The sequence below is a fragment of the Armigeres subalbatus genome, chromosome 3 (assembly GCF_024139115.2).
Source record: "Armigeres subalbatus isolate Guangzhou_Male chromosome 3, GZ_Asu_2, whole genome shotgun sequence".
Lineage (NCBI taxonomy): Eukaryota > Metazoa > Arthropoda > Insecta > Diptera > Culicidae > Armigeres > Armigeres subalbatus.
The window spans coordinates 282,035,825-282,055,833 of record NC_085141.1 but is presented as its reverse complement, the minus strand read 5'-3'; the positions used below and the strand labels follow the sequence as shown (position 1 = coordinate 282,055,833).

Below are 20,009 nucleotides of genomic sequence, written 5' to 3'. Positions count from 1 at the left end.
AGATCTCTTATATTTAAGATTTCTTCCATTATACAAACATTCTAAAATGTTGAACTAGTGGCCCATTCTCACCGATTACGGTATTTTTTGTTTTATGAGCTGTCGAAACTGAATGTTGCCAAAATCAAATGAAAACTTTAAATACGCATGCCTACGCAGATTCATCCTGCTGATAACGATAAAAAAATTTCCTGGTAAATAAACAATCGATGGCAAAGGACTAGAGAGCTAATATTATGATAAGTATGAGCATTATAACTGCACAGTTCGTAGTTGCTACTTCGTGATTCACTAGAACTTGCGAAATTGTACAGGGAATAGAATAAATGGGGCGTGGGATTAGCTACCCATTCTCAATGTACACGTTTTGGGAGCTCAAATATCTAAAGTCAAAAACGGCGCCGGCCACGTCCTCACGGTCATATAGGAAGGGAAGGATTGTTAGTCCGACTTTCGTTGCTACTAGAGACCGAGTATACCTCTGCATCTCCACGATTGTCTTGGGATAGGATATCGTTTTAGTTACAAAAGACAAATCATCTGGATTCACTTGGGTAAATAATGCGATCTATGTCTCGTCACGAGAAAAAAGTTAAACCATGCACGCCCGATGGCATATGAAAACAAAGGAGAAACGTTTTGGACGACCGCACGGACGACCCGATAGCTACTGCAAACAATTGAAGATCGCACTTGTCTCGACCAGCGCAAAACGCAATACATGCGCATGAGCCACCGAACACGAAATAGGTATTTTATTATTTTCCGGACGATTGAAACACGCACTGCACTTGCTTGCTCGATGGCTACTGCAAACCCGCTTACTGGAGAAACACGACTGGACAAGGAACAAACTTTCACTTTCTTATTTATTTACTCATCCGCACAAAGCAGATCAAAATTACGGCGACTGGCCGATCGTTTTGTCTTCCGCACAAAGCAAAACTAAATTTCGATGACCGGCCGATCCGCTTACTGGAGAAACACGACTCAGAACAAGAGATCTGATATTATGATAAGTATGGTGCAAATGCGAAGACTGGAAGAGAAAGTTTCTTTTGTCCTGTCATTGGTACGGAAAGCCTTCATTCCGCTACCAACGATAATGGGCTGCTTGTAACCTTGTAACCTTTGCTGCTGCTAGAGGTATGGCAATCACCAGTACCTAAGTACTTCGCACGTAAGAATATTTGCAAACACACCTGGCAACACCCGAGTGGAGACACTTGCTCACAGATAGACCACGTGCTAATTAACGGACGACATTTCTCGGATGTTATAAATGTAAGGTCCTTCAGAGGTCCGAACATTGACTCGGATTACTACCTTGTAGTTGCGAAAAATCGGGCGCGACTTTCCAGCGTCACGAACTCACGAAACAACAGAACGATGCGTCTCAATATCTAACGCTTGTCAGTTGAAGGAGTTGCTGAACAGTACCACCAGAAGCCGGACGAGTGGATAGGAGATGCCACCGGATCTGGCGCCGTCAACAAATTGTGGGAAAATATCCACGAAGCTGTGACTACAACAGCGCAGGAAGTGTTAGGCACTGCATAGCGACGCCAACGAAATGGTTGGTATGATGAGGAGTGCCAGCGAGTGACGGACGAGAAAATGTTGCTAGGAGTCGAATGCTAGTGGCTCGTACCCGTTCCAACAGGGAGCGGTACAATGTAGCAAGGGCAGAAGAGAAACGAATCCATCGCAGAAAAAAACAGGCAACACGAAGAGAGGGTGATAGCTGAAGCGCAGGAGAGCATCGATAGAAACGATATGCAGAGGTTTCACGCAACTGTCAATGGCGCGCGGCATAAAACTGCGCCAGTACCCGCCGTATGCAATGACCGAGAAGGGAATTTGTTGACAGACAAAACTATGGTGGCAGCCAGGTGGAAGGAGCACTTCGAAGATTTATTGAACTGTGAAAATGAAGGTGTATTAAGAAGCAGGATGGACATAGTCGGCGACGGTCTAGCCAACGCTGGACGCCCCTCCTAGGTTCCAAGAGTGGTCAATGTGGTCACTTATCGATTTCAAGCGCATAATCATCTATTTTGTGGAAAATCATGACAAAAGAGCCGCCGCACGACATGTTTTGATGATAAAACGGAAATGTTCCCTTTTGCAGGTTCCCCGAGGGCACCTCTTAGGTTCCAAGAGTGGCCAATGTGGCCAATTATCGATTTCGAGCGAATAACCATCTCTTTGGTGGGATAACACACCGAAAGAGTCGCCGCACGGCATATTTCGGTGTTAAAACGGAAATGTCTTGAAATGTAAACTTTGTAATTCTATTATAATTTGACTGTTTTATAAGCATTTACATTTCTGGGTCAATATGACCCTAACATCTTATTCGTCTCTTTTTTTGGGGTCGTTCCTGTTGCACCTTAAAATACTTTCCTCATCATATTCTCATGACCGAGCCGTGTCTTCGCCTAGCAACAGGTATTGGCTATGTTGCGGCGGAAAATCACATGCGCATGGATTACAAAAAAGGAGTACTCACTTTGAGAATGGACGCGACGACTAGTACGACGGCGCGTCCATGTGGTGGATGGTACGGATGGCGGTAAATTACTCGCTGATCGCCGACGGGTCGGCGGCTTGCCTAGCGGTTGATGCTGCTACGGTTGGTTTTGGATCGCTGTTCGCCGGCGGGTCGGCGGCTTGCCTAGATGCTGATGCTGCTACGGCTGGTATCGAATCGCTGTTCGTTGGCGGGTGTGCGGTTGGGCTAGCTGGGCTAGCTGATGATGCTGCGAATGCGGTTGTCGCCTACGGATGGCTTGGCTCCGGATAGAAAACTTACGGTCTCATACGATTGGTTTGGCGCGACGCGGCACGTGCGTCGATGTCCGTCGGTCGTCACCAACGGAGGGAAAAACGGTTGCCTTCTCTTCTTCTTCTCTTCTTCTACTTCTTCAATAATGCCCTGCCTAGGGCGCGTTGCTTGACGATCGCGTCCCTCTTCCGTCCCTCTTCCGGAAACCTCGCAAGCTGATGGTGGGGTCAAGAATGGCCTAGATGGTCCGGTGTGGGTTGTCGGGTGTCGTGTCGGCGTGGTCACGAATCTAAACACATTCAAAGACCGTTGCATATTGCACGTGTCAGCACTGCACTAAGTACCCATCATCTAAACTGCCGCTAACCGCAAGTCGAGCACATCTGTATATGGACGCCCATATACAGATGTGCTCGACTTGCGGTTAGTGGCAGTAAATTGCACATTTACCTGCTTTGAGCTACCAGCACACACGATAACACACCGTTTGTAACCTTTGCACACACGACTAACTAGCTAGAACTATGAGAAAGGGTTTAAGATCGCATTCTTTGGAAAAAGTTTTAAAAGATTCACTGGTTGAACACATTTATTGTAGCTAATACCTTTGAAAAACTACCACGGCGCGAGAACACTTGGGCCACTCCTGCCTCTTCCACGGATCAGTTCGAAGTGAATCTGATCCGCTTCATAATCCTCAAATTAACCGCCGAATTAATTTCGTCACCGGAAATCACGAAGGTAAATTCGCGATACCGACGGTTGCTCTCATGCTCATGACCATCATTTTTGCGCATGTTCGCGTCTCTTCACACGAACAGCCTAAGTCAGCCACCTTTCTGTCCATGTGAGAGGGACTTCGGGAAAGGTCAAAGAATTATCAAAAGAATCCCAACAGGTCGATGCACGCCGAAGCTCATATGCAAATTTTGCGGGATCAAGCAATCTTGGGTGGCTTACGCAATTTAATTCCACGGTATCTCACCACCTGGCTTAGATCTCATTAACCATTTTATTGAGGGGAAATGCAGAAAATGAACACAATGAACTATACCGCGGTGAATTTCCGTTTTTCTCATTAGGCTGGTTTATCTTTTTTTAATTCTCGGAATTTGTTCAACTTTATTCTATTTAATTTATTTTAACCGTAAATACAAACGAAAACATTTAACAAGAAACTAAGAACAATAATAACCAATAAAATATTTACAATAATTGTAACGACCCGAAGGCTCGTTACAAGGTACGGCACTGTCATTACACGGTCGCATATGCTCCTGGGATTTGCGGACGGCATCGACCCCATTTAAATCGATCGCAGAGCAGTAATAGAGGCTTTTGTTCCACTGAAGAGGGAGACTACAAGAATAGGCTTAACCATTAACTCTACCAAAGCCAAGTACATGGTGTCAGGTAGAGATAGAGGAAGACTTAGTGGTGTTGGTGCTGAAGTAGTGCTTGATGAGGATGTGTTTGAAGTTGTTAAAGAATTTATTTACCTTGGAACGCTTGTGACATGTGACAATGACGTTTGCCTTTTACGGATTACGTAACCAGCTTAGGTCCCGCAACATGCAGACGGAAATGAAATTTGCTTTATACAAAACTCTGATTCTACCAGTGATCCTTTATGGACATGAAGCATGGACGTTAAAAGAGGCGGACCAGAGAGCTTTCGGGACTTTCGAGCAAACAGTGCTGCGTACAATACTCGGAGGGAAACTAGAAAATGGTGTGTGGCGCAGACGCATGAACATGAGCTGTATCAAGTAGTTATACAAAGAAGAAAATATTGTGAATCGTATAAAATACGGCAGACTTCAGTTGGCTGGTCACTTAGTACGAATGTCGGAAGAAAGAATAGCGAAAACAATATTCAACAGAGAACCAGATAGAGGCCAGCGATTTCTTGAAAGGCCACGAATACGCCGACTGCACGCGGTAGAATCGGACCTGGGAACCCTAATCGTTCGGGAGGAACATCGATTATGGAGCTCTACAATACGCCAGGCATATGTGTATCGACGCTGTAGCCAACCAGGCATCCAGGTATGGTGCAAAACGTTTTAATCACATCAATTGATTGCAAAAACCGATCGCAAAAACGGTCAATGTCGAATTGCTTCCCCGACAAATAAAACGGTTATGGTACATGAAAAAAGTCATCCATTTGAATTATTCAAAACATTGTTGTTCAAAATATTTTACTGAAAATATTTCAAAGTTTTCCGAACATCCTCAGGAAGTTCTTCCAAAACTGCTGGCCACAGGAAAGTCTTTCGATTTTTTATGAACATTTCTGCTGAACTGAACATTTTTTTTATTTTCAGAATTACCAAGAGAAAGCACTTTTGTTGTTATATTTATAAGTTCTCTTTTTTTAATTAGGGAAACTTCATTTCCATTTTACCATTTCCAACTTCCATTTTCCATCTCACTAAACATATATTCATCTCATCGTAAAACAGAGGAATACAGTGCCAATCTTGTCGCTTCTTTTTGCTAACATGCGTGCTCGCGGCTGGAAAAAATCACAAAAATAAAAAAAAATAAAAAATCAAATTCCTTTTCATTGCTTTGTTTTTGATGGGATGGAAATGGGAGCTATGAGAAGAAGTGCCGAACCGTTCCGCTATTTAGAATTTTTCCGAGAAATTGTTTTCAGTATCCACGGAAAATTTCAATTCGAATTTGAATTCAAACGTGAAAACGTGAACGTTAAAAATTATCCTCCACAGACATGTTTTGCAATGCTATTGTCTAAAGATTGTGAAAACCCAATATTGATGCACTTAGCGGTGATGGTGCCTTTTCCATACATAATCAAATGAGAAAAATCGAAATAGCACTTTGGAGAGATAGTTGTCGTCAATTTCTATTTATTCACATCCATTGCTATACATTTACGCTCTTAAAGCAGTTCTTTTGATTCCGTAATCGCGGTGTTCGACATGTTAACAAAATAAAAACACGTACATGTAGTTAGGTTCAGGTTTTCTATAATACAAGTTTCCGTACAAATGCTAACGTACTTGTGCGTTTATTCAATTTACAGATATCATGGAATTCGTCCAACAAGTTTAAGCACATCAAAAGAAGTTGATGCACCATTGGACGAATATACCATGCGTCTCCATATGCTCGTATGCTTACAATGTTACCAGAAAGCATGCAAATGACTTCAACACCAGGTAATTTACGTAAACAAGCAACCTATTTTGTAACCAAATAATCTCGAAATTGGGTCTCCAGTACCTTTGCGAGCAAAGGTTTGGTTGAGCAGTCACCAACCACAACTACAAACTTTACGAACTTTATTGCTGTTCAAGATTTTTTTATGAAATTGGATCGGGATGTGCGCGTACGCACGTCCCGGCTACCAAAAATTTCACACACGAGATATCCACTTGAGGGATATTCGCAGGGGTCAACCTAGCACGGATGTGCAATGGCCGGGCCTCACCCTGGGGGAACCGCCTTAATGATCACGGTAACCCCTGTGCCAGGTAAGTATGCCTTTGGATGGTTTTCTGCTAGGATATCGATTGGAAAGCGCGTGTTCATTTAGTGATATATGTAGCTATTTTTCTTACGCATAGAAGATACTACCTCTAATAAGGGTGTGTAAGAAACATAAATATATGTTGCCATAGAATATCTAATAGGAATCCTACAGTTGCTGCATATGTGCAAATGTATGTACCCTATTATGAGTGGAAAACGCATATCATGATAGGAAGAAAAAAATACCCTTGTAAACAAATGTTGATTCAATTGCCTAATTTTTATCTTTAGCAATGAAATTTTAGATTATTCTATGTATGTGGATATCTACAGATATGTTTTCGCAATGCTATTTTCTATAAAGAGTGAAAAATCATAGCGAAGTATAAACAACACATTTTCATTTTACAAGCCATATTTACCAACAAGTCCGAAGGACCACTGTCCCATTTAGTGATTACAAAGTTTTATATATAGATCAGGTTTATTGTAACAGAAAAGATTTGAATAGCAACTATACCCAGTCAACACAAAATCGTATATGATGCAACATAAGATGCAAAAGTGGAGGCGATATACGTACATAATTTATAGGGAAGTACGTATATCGCCTCCACTTTAGCATCTTATACGGCATCATATACGATCTTGTGTTGACTGGGTAAGCACAAGTCCTAAAAAGAACTATCCCACTCCAAGTGGAAAAATCATTGGGTATGGGAACGAATGGTTGTTTATTGGTATCTGATGTGGAGAGCACATTGATGAACTATGCTTAAGGAATCGCAAACCGAACCGAGTATCAAATTCGTCATTGAATTGAGACTGAAGTTTCTAATATAGAAGATTAGTTTACCGTTTACCGAAATATAAAAATGTGTGGTGTGATTATTTTTTTTACACTCGAACCCTAATTCGTTCATACGAATAAATGTACTTGAAAATCAAATTATGTAACAGCACATCTTAACATCTAATAGAATTCTAACATGTGACACTAGGTATCTTGAATAATCTAAATAATGATAACTTCCTAGATCAATTCATATTTAACTTTCCAGAGAACAACATTTACGAAAAAGCACTCTTGGACCATCCGAGTCTCGGAAAGTTAAAACTCCTACTGTCGTTGTTGCTGCGTGCATGGTTTCATTCTAACATATGACAACATTGCCTGGCCAAATCGTGCGAAACATTGCCTACAACGAATTCGCGACGGAATCAACAGGCTTGCCGTGAAACTTTGGGGGAACCTTTATTTAGAACCACAAGCTATGATATTCATGGCTATTCAAGATTTTAATATATATTAAGATCGGGATGTGCGCGTACGCACGTCCCGGCTACCAAAAATTTCACACACGAGATATCCACTTGAGGGATATTCGCAGGGGTCAGCCCAGCACGGATGTGCAATGGCCGAGCCTCACCCTGGGGGAACCGCCTTGATGATCACGGTAACCCCTGTGCCAGGTAAGTATGCTTTAGAATGGTTTTCTGCTAGGATATCGATTGGGAAGAGCATGTTGATTTAGTGATACATACATTTTGTATATTTAAAGACGATACTTCCTACCTCTATTAAGGGTATGTAAGAAACATGAATTTATGTTGCCAATTATTTATCCAATAAGAATCATGGAGTTGTTTCATATATATGAACACGTAAATATTCGATTATGAGTTGTAAAAGCATATCAAGAAAGAAAAAATAAAAAAATAAATACCCTTGAAGTTGAATATTTGTTTATTATATCATTTCTCGCTTAACTTTTCAAAAGGACCTGAGTAACATATTTTCTTGAATTAATTTGAATACTCCTATACTGCCGTTCAACGCATGCTTGTACCAAATTCAAAAAAAATGCAACTGAGCAAATCGCAATTGGAACAAAACTACAATTTTCACTCCAGAGCTCTTACGAGTAAATAATTTAAAAAGATTTCGTCACTAGACTATTAGGAGAGCTCAATTTTAATGACTTTATTCAAGTTTTTAGTTCAGAAATATAATTTGCGACCTCATTCATGAAAATAGTTTAGCGGGACATTTATGCCGAGAAATACAACACTTGTATGCGGATTTTTCGCATATTAGTCCCGCTGAGTGAATGATTTCATTAATGACTACTATGATCGACACATAGCTCTCCATGCTCAATATATTTATTTATTTATTTATTTATTTTGGCTTATTTCATCTGACTCTGCTGTCTACATGAAAACTTAAAATAAAGGTCAGTTGATAAAACATCTGTTTAGCCGTTGACGAAACGCGGATGAACTGATGTTGAAGTCGAATACCTCGTTGAAATGGCGGATCATAGCGACAAAGCAGCTATTGACAGCATAAAGGCTCCCCCAGACCTAAGCGATTTCATCGCCGCGACGGCGACAACTATTCGCCGCGATTCTATCGTTGGGTCGCTGCAGGCAATGTTCTATTTACGCTTCCATACCAACGGCGACAGAATCGCTGTGTTTGGGGGAACCTTAATTCGTGTTATGCCTTTCTTCGAAGAGCAAATCTTGAGGTCGAAGGGATCGTGAGGGTACATACAATAATCACTGCTATACTATAATCACAAACCACGGTTTCAGGAGTGCGATGAAAGCTTATTATGCATAGCACTTTGAAACAGCCAGGACCATCATATTACGGTCACACCAAAATTTGATTTGGTGATTTCGAATAACGAGGTATAATTTGAGATCGTCTGCAAACATCAACAACAGACCTCCACGCTGCGTGATAAAAGCCGGAGCCGGAGTCGTTCGAAAAACAGTGGGATGAGTGATCTCCAATGATGACCGTCAGTTGACGTTGCACTAGATCTGATCGATGCCAGTTGCAGAATGTTGTAGAGCATCCCATTATTTCAAGTTTTGCAAGCAGTATGTTGTGATTCACTTGGCAGTATTGTTGTGACTTGGAGCTTTTTGCGCATATTATCCATACAATATGATGTAAAGCTGACTAGATTTGTTTCTACGGATCGACCTGGAAAGAAGCCCGAGCAGCACAAGTTAGACAAAAATGGTTGCAGCAACTTGATTGTGACCAAATCTGGTCACATAAAAGTTGCAGTAACCTATGTGGAACATTTGTGCTGCTAGGGAGCCATGTTGATACGAACTGATGTAGTTTTTGCTTGAGGCAAACAGTTTTTCGTAGATCAGTGACTCGAACACTTTTAATTCCACGCCAAGAGAAGTAATGGCTCGGTAGTTTCTCACATCGCATTTGTCTCCTTTTTTGTACACCGGAAACATGGTAGAGCACTTCCATTGAGTAGGAAACTTTTGTTGACGGAGTGATAAGTTGAAAAGCATGCACAGAGGGATAGCCAAGATATCGGAACACTTTTGCAGAACCGCTGATAATCGAATATATTAATTTGTACTGCCCGCGTGGTTGATGTTGTTAGATCACAGTGCTATCACTTAAAACAAAGATCTTTTTAGCCGGTTGGTGCGTCTGAATAGACGTTTGATCCGGTTGGATACGTTGGAAGAAAAACCAATCCTTGAGCGGGTTGGTGCGTCTCTGATGTCTTCTACATTCGAGTGGACGTTGGATCCGGTTGGGTCCGTTGGAAGAAAATCCAATCCTTGAGCGGGTTGGTGCGTCTAAATAGACGTTTGATCCGGTTGGATCCGATGGAAGAAAATCCAACTCTTGAGCGGGTTGGTGCGTCTCTGATGTCTTCTACATTCGAGTGGACGTTGGATCCGGTTGGGTCCGTTGGAAGAAAATCCAACCCTTGAGCGGGTTGGTGCGTCTGAATAGACGTTTGATCCGGTTGGATCCGATGGAAGAAAATCCAATCCTTGAGCGGGTTGGTGCGTCTCTGATGTCTTCTACATTCGAGTGGACGTTGGATCCGGTTGGGTCCGTTGGAAGAAAATCCAATCCTTGAGCGGGTTGGTGCGTCTAAATAGACGTTTGATCCGGTTGGATCCGATGGAAGAAAATCCAACTCTTGAGCGGGTTGGTGCGTCTCTGATGTCCTCTACATTCGAGTGGACGTGGGATCCGCATTTTCTGATTGATCTGATGATTCTGATTTTGATGCAAGATTGACGTTCTAGAGCCTGGTAAACTCTCCCCATGACTGCATGTCTAAGATCAGCTGTTGCTTTGTGTGTAGAGTTCGAACATGTAAGTTACTAAATGAGCAAAATTTTGAAGACATTTTTCTGATTTTGATGCAAGATTGACATTCTAGAGCCTGGTAAGCACTTTCCGTGACTGCATGACTAAGATAAGCTGTTGCTTTGTGTGTAGAGTTGAAACATGTAAGTTACAAAATGAGCAAAAAGTTAAGACATTTTTCTGATTTTGATGCAAAGTTCACATTCTAGAGCCTGGTAAGCTCTCCCCATGACTTCATGACTAAGATCAACTGTTGCTTTGTGTGTAGAGCTAGAACATGTTAGTTATAAGATGAGTAAACAGTTGAAGACATTTTTCTGATTTTGACGCAAGATTGACATTCTAGAGTCTGGTAAGCTCTCCCCATGACTGCATGACTAAGATCAGCTGTTGCTTTGTGTGTAGAGCTAGAACATGTAAGTTACAAAATAAGCAAATGGTTAAAGAAATTTTGTGTAGAGTTAGAACATGTAAGTTACTAAATGACATTTTTCTGATTTTGATGCAAGATTAACATTCTAGAGCCTGGTAAGCTCTCCCCATGACTGCATGACTAGGATCAGCTGTTGCTTTGTGTGTAGAGTTAGAACATCTAAGTTACTAAATGAGCAAAAAGTTGAAGTTATTTTTCTGATTTTGATGCAAGATTGACATTCTAGAACCTGGTAAGCTCTCCCCATGAATGCATGGCTAAGATAAGCTGTTGCTTTGTGTGTAGAGTTAGAACATGTAAGTTACTAAATGAGCAAAAAGTTGAAGACATTTTTCTGATTTTGATGCAACATTGACAGCTGAAGACATTTTTCTGATTTTGATGCAAGATTGACATTCTAGAGCCTGGTAAGCTCTCCTTATGACTGCATGACTAAGATCAGCTGTTGCTTTGTGTGTAGAGTTAGAATATGTAAAAAGTTGAAGACATTTTTCTGATTTTAATTCAAGATTGACGTTCTAGAGCCTGGTAAGCTCTCCCCATGACTGCATGACTAAGATCAGCTTTTGCTTTGTGTGAAGAGTTAGAACATGTTAGTTACAAAATGAGCAAAAGGTTGAAGAAAATTTTCTGATTTTGATGCAAAAATAACGTTCTAGAGTCTGGAAAGCTCTCTGATTTAGATCAGCTGGCATTTTTTTTTTGTGTGGAATGAGAAAATGAAAATTACGATTTAAAATAAAATCTTGATATTATTCGTATTTTGATGCATAATTGATGTTTCTAATATGACGGGAGAGTACTTGGAACTCATTTATTTGTGTTACGCAAGGAATGGTTCGTGAGGGGTTTTATTTTATGTGAAAAAAATGTAGAATTATCGTCGGTAAGTTTCGTTTCCAATCAATATTCCCATTGATGTGAGATTATTTTTTTTTATATTTTCAGAGCATGCCGACCATATCCTGGAACACTTTCATGTCCATTACTATTTATATGTTATGTCTCAGTGCTTAAGAGTACCAGAGGAAAAGGATGTAGAGAAAAGTATAATAATATAATATAAAACATTTCTTTCAATTTAAAGTTTAACCAAACATAGTGTATCATTGTGTACGACACACATTTAATTTAAAGAAATGTTACGACGTATTTTAGAGTGTTGAATTTCATTCATCTTACTTGGCAGATTTTAGAGTGTTGAATTTGACTTGGAAAATTTTGGAGTGTTGAGCTGAAGAGAGAATTTCGGTGTGTGGTACTGTTGAGTTTTATGACGAACGTTGTAGGCATCAGATGGGAAAAGTGTAGAAGAAGAAGAAAGAAAAAAAATTGAAAAATAAAACAAAACATGTTGCCCATATTAATTGTTTTGTGTCTTGTTGTGCTAAACATATTAAAAAAAAGAAAATCCAACAAGTGACTCTAACACTTTTGATTTCACGCCAAGAGAAGTAATGCCTCGGTAGTTTCTCACGTCTCATTTGTCTCCTTTTTGTACACCGGAAACATGGTAGAGCACTTCCATTAAGTAGGAATCTTTTGCTGACGGAGTGATAAGTTGAAAACCATGCACAGAGGGATAGCCAAGATATCGGAACGGTGTTGAACTTAATCCAGAATTAAAAAAAACACCTAAATAAAGAATGAAAAAAAAAAAGATATCGGAACACTTTTTTAAGAACCGCTGATAATCGAATATATTAATTTGTACTGCCCGCGAGGCTGATGTTGTTAGATCACAGTCAGTGCTATCACTTAGAACAAAGATCTTTTTGACCAGCCTTGTTCACTACTAAGAGTGGCAAGGCTTGCGAGAACTAAGCATCAAATACCTTTTTTATAAACAACACTCTATAAATAGGGGGGTCTCGTAGCGTAGTTGGCTACACGTTCGCCTTACAAGCGAATGGTCATGGGTTCGATTCCCAGCCCCTCCACCAAACCCTCGTCAGTCGCCGGATGCGCAGCCTATGCGGTGGCGTATTGGGGAGCGCCCTTACCGTTATGACTGCCTGATGACGACTGACAAATTGTTCTTCTCGGAGGCATTCCTCCAACGTACCCGGATAAATGGCAACCGAACAATGCGCAACGATCATTGGATTCACGACACGGACAAATGAACACAATGGACTCACGGTGAGATGGACCAGCAACGACAACAACAATGAGTAATGGAAAAATCTAAAAATAGATTCTGTGTGGATTCTGGCTGCAGAATACCACAGTAGATCTCGGCACAGTAGCGGTTAAGTAACACAGAGTGCCTACCAAATAAAGAAAGAAATAAAAAAAACACTCTATAAAATAACAGATGCTGCCATAATGATGAATTCATTCCCCACGAAACAAATATGCGTAGAAATTCAACAATGGGACAAATCGACTTGATGTTCTTTTCGCAGATTTTTCTAACAAAGTTCAATATTTTCGAGTCTTTTCGGGGAAAACACATCAAAATAGAGCGCTCTGTGATAAGAAGTCAAAATCTTCAAAAACTAACTTGGGACAATTATGCGTAGAAGGGCAGTACAATAGCATTCATGTTGTTCTGTTGATTGCGCTTTTCAAATTAATTCATGAAAAAATGTTACTTAGGTCATTTTGAAAAATTAAGCGAGATTTTCTCAATAATGACCAAATTGAACATTAATTGATGTCTTTCAAATCAAATTATCCACTTTAAATTTATTTTTGCAATACTCTAGACAGTGTTTGAATATCGCAAATTTAACGATAACACATTTTTACCAATCAAGCTAACAACAAAAAAATTAAAAAGTATTACGGTGCGACTCAGTTTTGGTCAAAGCTTGATGTGTCGAGCAGGTTGATTGTAACATAATAAATATCGATAATGAGCATTTGTAAAAAAAACTTTAATTTTAACTATTACGTGAATGACTGTTATGACCGTTGATTATCTATAATCTATATGAAAAACACTAACACTAAGTTAGTGTTTAGTACTTACACCAGCTATGCCGTTGCGCATGATGTACAAAAACATTATATTGACCCATTGGGCGAAGAAAATCATTACAGGAGAAGGCGATGCAGCAGCTTTTTCACATTCTGCAACAACTGATTAGAAATTACTTTCAAAGTATACTATTCTGTATGGCACCATTTAGCAGATCATCAATTCAATGTATAGGTATGGATTTACCGTTAATGCCTCCATAAATTATCGCGAGCTATTCGTTGAGCTGGTAGAAGCAATTATCAAATGGGAAATTCAACGTATCGTAGATCAAATCAGATTATAGAATATCATGAATGAAATGTTATCTAATTTCATTTATTTAGCCCGCATCTAAACAGATAACACTAAATCAACAATTTGATGCCAAAATACACGATTCGAGGCCACATCCTCGATTGCGCTCCACGCTCGCCAAGTCGTTTTGCACCTGGTCAGCCCACCTCCCTCGCTGCGCTCCATGCCTTCTTGTACCTGCCGGATCGGAAACAAACACCATCTTTTCAGGGTTTCTGTCCGAACGCGTCCGGTCCGGGTTGCGGTCAGGCCGTTATCTACTATATTTATTATAGCCAACGATTTACTTAAATAGCTTTAATTATCTCCGATATTGAGTTCCATTCCATTTTCATTATGATCCCGAAATTTTCTGAAAACATCTCGCATTCGTACTATACAGTTTGAAGAAAAACCTCCAATGGACTTTGCTGACCATTCCCTTGGGAAATTCGACACACAGTAAACCACCAATCAACCAAACCGAGTGGTAAATTACTGCTCGATGAAGCAGTTAAATTGTAAAGATTTACCCACTCCACTGACTTGGAACTTCGTTTCGCACCCTGCGAGCCGGGAAATATAAGCTTTCATTCAACAAGTAACGTATTGTCCTCGTCAGAAGCAACTTCAAGCCAAACAAAACGTGTAGCAGTCGAGCGCTCTCCTCTGGGGGCAGCGAATCGAATGAAACAACAACAATGAATCGCATGAATTGCACCACAGGGAATATCAATTGAAACAAACGACTTCTCCGCATCCTCCCGCACCATTTAAACAATTGTCAGCCGGAGCAATTTTTCAAAACCGGCTAATGATATTATTTGCCTCACTTGGTCTGATCATTCAACTGCACGGTGGCCAATCGAGTCGAAGTTGTCGGTGTATTCAGAAGTGTTACAACAATAGAACTGTAATTAAGTGCCATTTACGATTGAGTGCCGAGGAGAAGCACAGCTCGTGGAAGGACTTACTTTTCACCGCAAATGAGCATGGTGGCGTTGAAGGACCATTTTGAATTGCTAAGTGGACCGCATTATTATGCGTACAATGATAATGACGGTTGGAGTAAAAGGCGTCGTGGTACTATTATATAGTGCTTTCTAAAGGTGGATGTATGTATTATAGATCGGGACATGAACTAACAAAAATGCACCGTAATTTGAAAGCATACTCACGCCAGTCGCGTTTTTGGGAACGTTTCCTAAAACGTGACTCACTGAAACGAGATTTAAGTCACGGAGTATTCTTTGTTAATCATCTATGAACAGTTTTTTTTTTGTCTGTTGAAATCAGATTAACCCACATAGCATTGAAAATGTCTTTCTTGCCTGAAAATCACCTGAAAATATGAAACAGTCTATGACATAAATAGGGCAGGATAATGCCAAACGTCCATTATGCCTAATGTCGCGGACCCGGTGGACTCCATTTAGCAATAGCTACAACATTATTTCTCTTTCTATCTATCATGATATGCTTTTACTACTCAAACACGGGTAGTTAAAATTGCATATGTTCGGTAACTGTATGATTCTTATTGGATAAATGAATGGCAACATATAGTCTTGTTTCTTACATATGTACCGTTATAAGAGGTAGTCGTCTTTGCATAAACAAACTGTGTATGTCACTAAAACAACATGCTCTTCCCAATCGATGTCTTAGCAGAAAACCATTCAAAGGCATACTTACCTGGCACAGGGGTTACCGTGATCATCAAGGCGGTTCCCCCAGGGTGAGGCCCGGCCATTGCACATCCGTGCTGGGCTGACCCCTGCGAATATCCCTCAAGTGGATATCTCGTGTGTGAAATTTTTGGTAGCCGGGACGTGCGTACGCGCACATCCCGATCTCATTTTATAGATAAAAAAAATCTTAAGTAGCCCTAAACCTCGTAAAAATTGAGGTTCTGGTGACTGGTCAACTATCGTCGCGATAATGTCGTGAAGTCGCGAAGTTCATAAGCACAGTATCATATCTTGACAGGTTAATTTTATTCCAACATGTAACTTGCGCTAGCTGATTTATTGCGATAATTCCGATATTATTTGGTCACAAAACAGGCTACCGTTTATGAAAATTACATGGCGTTGAAGTCATTTGCATGCTTTCTGATAACAATGAAGCATGCTAGCATATGGAGACGCATGGTACATTAACTTATTGTGTTATGATTAAACTTGTTCGACGAATTCCATAATATCTGTAAATTAAATAAACGTACGAGTACGATACCATTTGTATTGAAACTTGTATTATAGAAAACCTGAACCTAACTACATGTACGCGCTGGGTTGACCCCTGCGAATATCCCTCATGTGGATATCTCGGGTGTAAAATTTTTGGTAGGTGGGACGTGCGTACGCGCACAATTTGCTTGAAAAACCATTAATCACATGGCTTGTGGTTCTAAATGACGGTTCCCCCAAACTTTTGCGGTGCGCGGGTCTGTTGATTCCGTCGCAAAGTCGCTGCATGCCGAGTTTTGCCCGATGCTGCCATATTTTTTGAATGAAAGCATTAATTGATCATGCATGTAGCGACAACGATAGTCAAAAAAATGTATCCTTCCGTAACTCGCAAGAGTGCTTTTTCATAGGTGCGTGTTCTCTCAGCAACGATGCAAGTCCTCAAAGTTTAACGAGCATGATTCATGTTCTTTATTGTTTGGAATATTCCAGATAGATGTATATTACAAATCTACCAAATTTCAAGATTTACTGTTAAATTTTGACCTGTCATAAGCTCATAAGGCGAATTTACTGTTATTTAATTCGACCGCGTTGTAATCTTTACCGATACGTATTTCGACCTTAACTGTAAGGCCGTCTTCAGTGTCTCGCACTTGACTCGACTCGGGACGAGACAGAATTAAATGGAATACTACTAAACTCGTCTTATGACAGGCGAAGACATTTCACTAAAAGAGCCTCATAATTTTCTTTTCTGCTGAGTAATGTTTTTTTAAGAACATTCATTTGTATGAACAGTTAGGATACAAACGAATAAGAAAACACACTCGAAGAATATCTATTTAATTTTCTGATGGATTGAGAATAAAATTGGTGCTTTCCACGTCAGATGCTAATAAACAACCAAGCGTTTCCATACCCGATGGTTTAAAAAAACACTCGAGGCTTGCGGTTTCTACACGGAGAGGAATATGTACTTTTTGTGGAACTTGTGCCTATAGCTGATTTTCAAATCTATTCTATTACAATCAATGTGGTCGATTGATAACACTTTGTCATGACTAAATCGTACAGTGATCCTTCTTATTGCTAACTTAACTTGTACGATGAGAATGGGTTGTAGTTGTTGGATTTGTCATCCTTCCAATGATTTTTCACCTCTTTTGGACAACAATATTACGAAAAAAAATCTGCAGAGGATGATTTTCTTTAAAATACATCGAATAAAATTCAGTTTTATCAATATTGACAAATTTAAGAAATTAGAACAAAATTAACTTATAAGAATATTTTACTTTATTTCCCCTCATGATATGTTTTATTTTTCAATCAAAAACGGGTAGGCCAATTTGCATGTATATAGCAACTGTATGATTCTTATTGGATAAATAAATGGCAACATATAGTCTTGTTTCTAACATACCCTTATTAGAGGTAGTCGTCTTTGCATAAACAAAATGTGTATGTCACTAAATCAACATGCTTTTCCCAGTCGATGTGTTAGCAGAAAACCATTCAAAGGCATACTTACCTGGCACAGGGGTTACCGTGATCATTAAGGCGGTTCCCCCAGGGTGAGGCCCGGCCATTGCACATCCGTGCTGGGCTGACCCCTGCGAATATCCCTCATGTGGATATCTCGTGTGTGAAATTTTTGGTAGCCGGGACGTGCGTACGCGCACATCCCGATCTAATAGATATAATAACCATGAATAGCCATGAATCTCATAACTTGTTGTTCTAAATAAAGTTGCTGTAAGTAGTATTTCGGGATAACGACAGTCGCAAATTCAACCTTTCGAGACTCGTATGATCCAAGTGTGCTTTTTCATATGTGTTGTTTTCTTTACAACGATCATCGGATGCTAAACGTGGATCGATCTTGGTGAGGGTGCTGTACCAGTAATAGTGGATCCTCGATTTTACTGGATTTTTAACATTTTCATTTTTAAAAATTACTTCATAACATATCGCTTGCTTCTACTTCTTCTTCTTCTTATTGGCATTACATCCCCACCCTGGGACAGAGCCGCCTCGCAGCTTAGTGTTCATTAAGCACTTCCACAGTTATTAACTGCGAGGTTTCTAAGCCAGGTTACCATTTTTGCATTCGTATATCATGAGGCTAACACGAAATTACCTAGACCGGCACCGGGAATCGAACCCAGCCACCCTCAGCATGGTTTTACTTTGTATATAATTGTATATAATCGCTTGCTTATAATAGGTGAATGTGTTCGTAGTTTTGTTTTTCCTTATCCTTCATTTTGTCTCTTTTGCACCAGATAAGTGTGACGTTCCTCAATTCTCAATTCGATTCGCGATTCTCTAAACATAGTTTATCTGGTGCTCTCCACACCAGATAGCAATAAACAACCAAGCGTTTCCATATCCAATGATTTTCAATGCATTTCGTGCGTGCAGCGACAACGACTGGCGGACTGTCGTCACTTGTGCAACTCGCATGGTCAAACTGTGCTTTTTATAACTGTTGTACTCTCTATAACGATGCAAGTCCTTGAAAGTTAAGCGTAGATCGGAATTATTTATTTCATTATTTATTGGTAAGGGGTCCTAGAACATAAAATGTAAACTCAAACCACACATTTTTATATCTCGGGAAACTAATCGTAATAGAAGCAAAGTATGTTTATATGATTTCCTGAAAAAAAGAATAAAATATGAAGATTTTATTGATTTCTATCCAATTTTTATTCAATGACGTGACGAGTTTGATTCTCAACTCAGCTCACGATTCATCAAGCAAAATTTATCACGGTGATCTCCACACTGCACACTTATGAACAACCAGGCGTTTCCATACCCAATGGTTTTCAGAATATTTGAGGCTTTTGGTTTCTACTTGAAGTGAGACAGTTATTGTGCGACATATGCTTATCCTTGCTTTTCAAATCTTCTCTGTTACAATCAATCTGGTCTATATAAACCTCTGTCATAACTAAATCGTACAGTGATCCTGCTCAGTAGTTGCTAAATTTGGCTAGTGTAATAAAAATATGTTGCAATATCTGAATTTTCTATTAGATATTTTTTCACTCTCTTTAGACAATATAATTTTGAAAACATATTTGTGGAGGATAGTTTTATTTATAATGCATTGGATAATCTTCGAGTTTATCAGAATTGACAAAATAAAGAGATTAGAACAAAGTTTTTTCACAAGGGTTTTTTTCCTTTATATCACGATATGTTTTCTATAAAATCGGGTAGTTAAATTTGCATGCATGCAGCAACTGAAAGATTCTTATTAGATAATCTCTGGCCACACATATTTATGTTTCCTACATACCCTTATTAGAGGTAGGGCATTGTTTCAACATAAACAAAACGCATAAATCACTAAATCAACATGCTCTTCCCAGTCGATGTCTGAGCAGAAAACCATTCAAAGGCATACTTACCTGGCACAGGGGTTACCGTGATCATCAAGGCGGTTCCCCCAGGGTGAGGCCCGGCCATTGCACATCCGTGCTGGGTTGACCCCTGCGAATATCCCTCATGTGGATATCTCGTGTGTGAAATTTTTGGTAGCCGGGACGTGCGTACGCGCACATCCCGATCTTAATTCAAATATATAACCTCTTTAATAGCAACTGGACAACTGGTGAACGTTCTGCAAAACATCACCAAGCGACTTTTCCACTGACTTG

The 20,009-nt window shown here is 40.0% G+C and overlaps 5 non-coding genes across 5 annotated transcripts; 3 read left to right on the top strand and 2 right to left on the bottom strand.

Moving 5' to 3' along the window:
- Positions 1 to 6,136: 6,136 nt before the first annotated feature.
- LOC134228196 (U1 spliceosomal RNA) lies at positions 6,137 to 6,302 on the bottom strand. Its single transcript, XR_009983866.1, has one exon. It is a non-coding gene; the product is annotated as a U1 spliceosomal RNA (small nuclear RNA).
- Positions 6,303 to 7,607: 1,305 nt separating this feature from the next.
- Positions 7,608 to 7,773, bottom strand: LOC134228323 (U1 spliceosomal RNA). The gene has a single exon (XR_009983964.1). It is a non-coding gene; the product is annotated as a U1 spliceosomal RNA (small nuclear RNA).
- Positions 7,774 to 15,830: 8,057 nt separating this feature from the next.
- LOC134228326 (U1 spliceosomal RNA) lies at positions 15,831 to 15,996 on the top strand. The gene has a single exon (XR_009983967.1). It is a non-coding gene; the product is annotated as a U1 spliceosomal RNA (small nuclear RNA).
- Positions 15,997 to 17,861: 1,865 nt separating this feature from the next.
- Positions 17,862 to 18,027, top strand: LOC134228325 (U1 spliceosomal RNA). The gene has a single exon (XR_009983966.1). It is a non-coding gene; the product is annotated as a U1 spliceosomal RNA (small nuclear RNA).
- Positions 18,028 to 19,752: 1,725 nt separating this feature from the next.
- On the top strand, positions 19,753 to 19,918 carry LOC134228189 (U1 spliceosomal RNA). The gene has a single exon (XR_009983859.1). It is a non-coding gene; the product is annotated as a U1 spliceosomal RNA (small nuclear RNA).
- Positions 19,919 to 20,009: the final 91 nt, after the last annotated feature.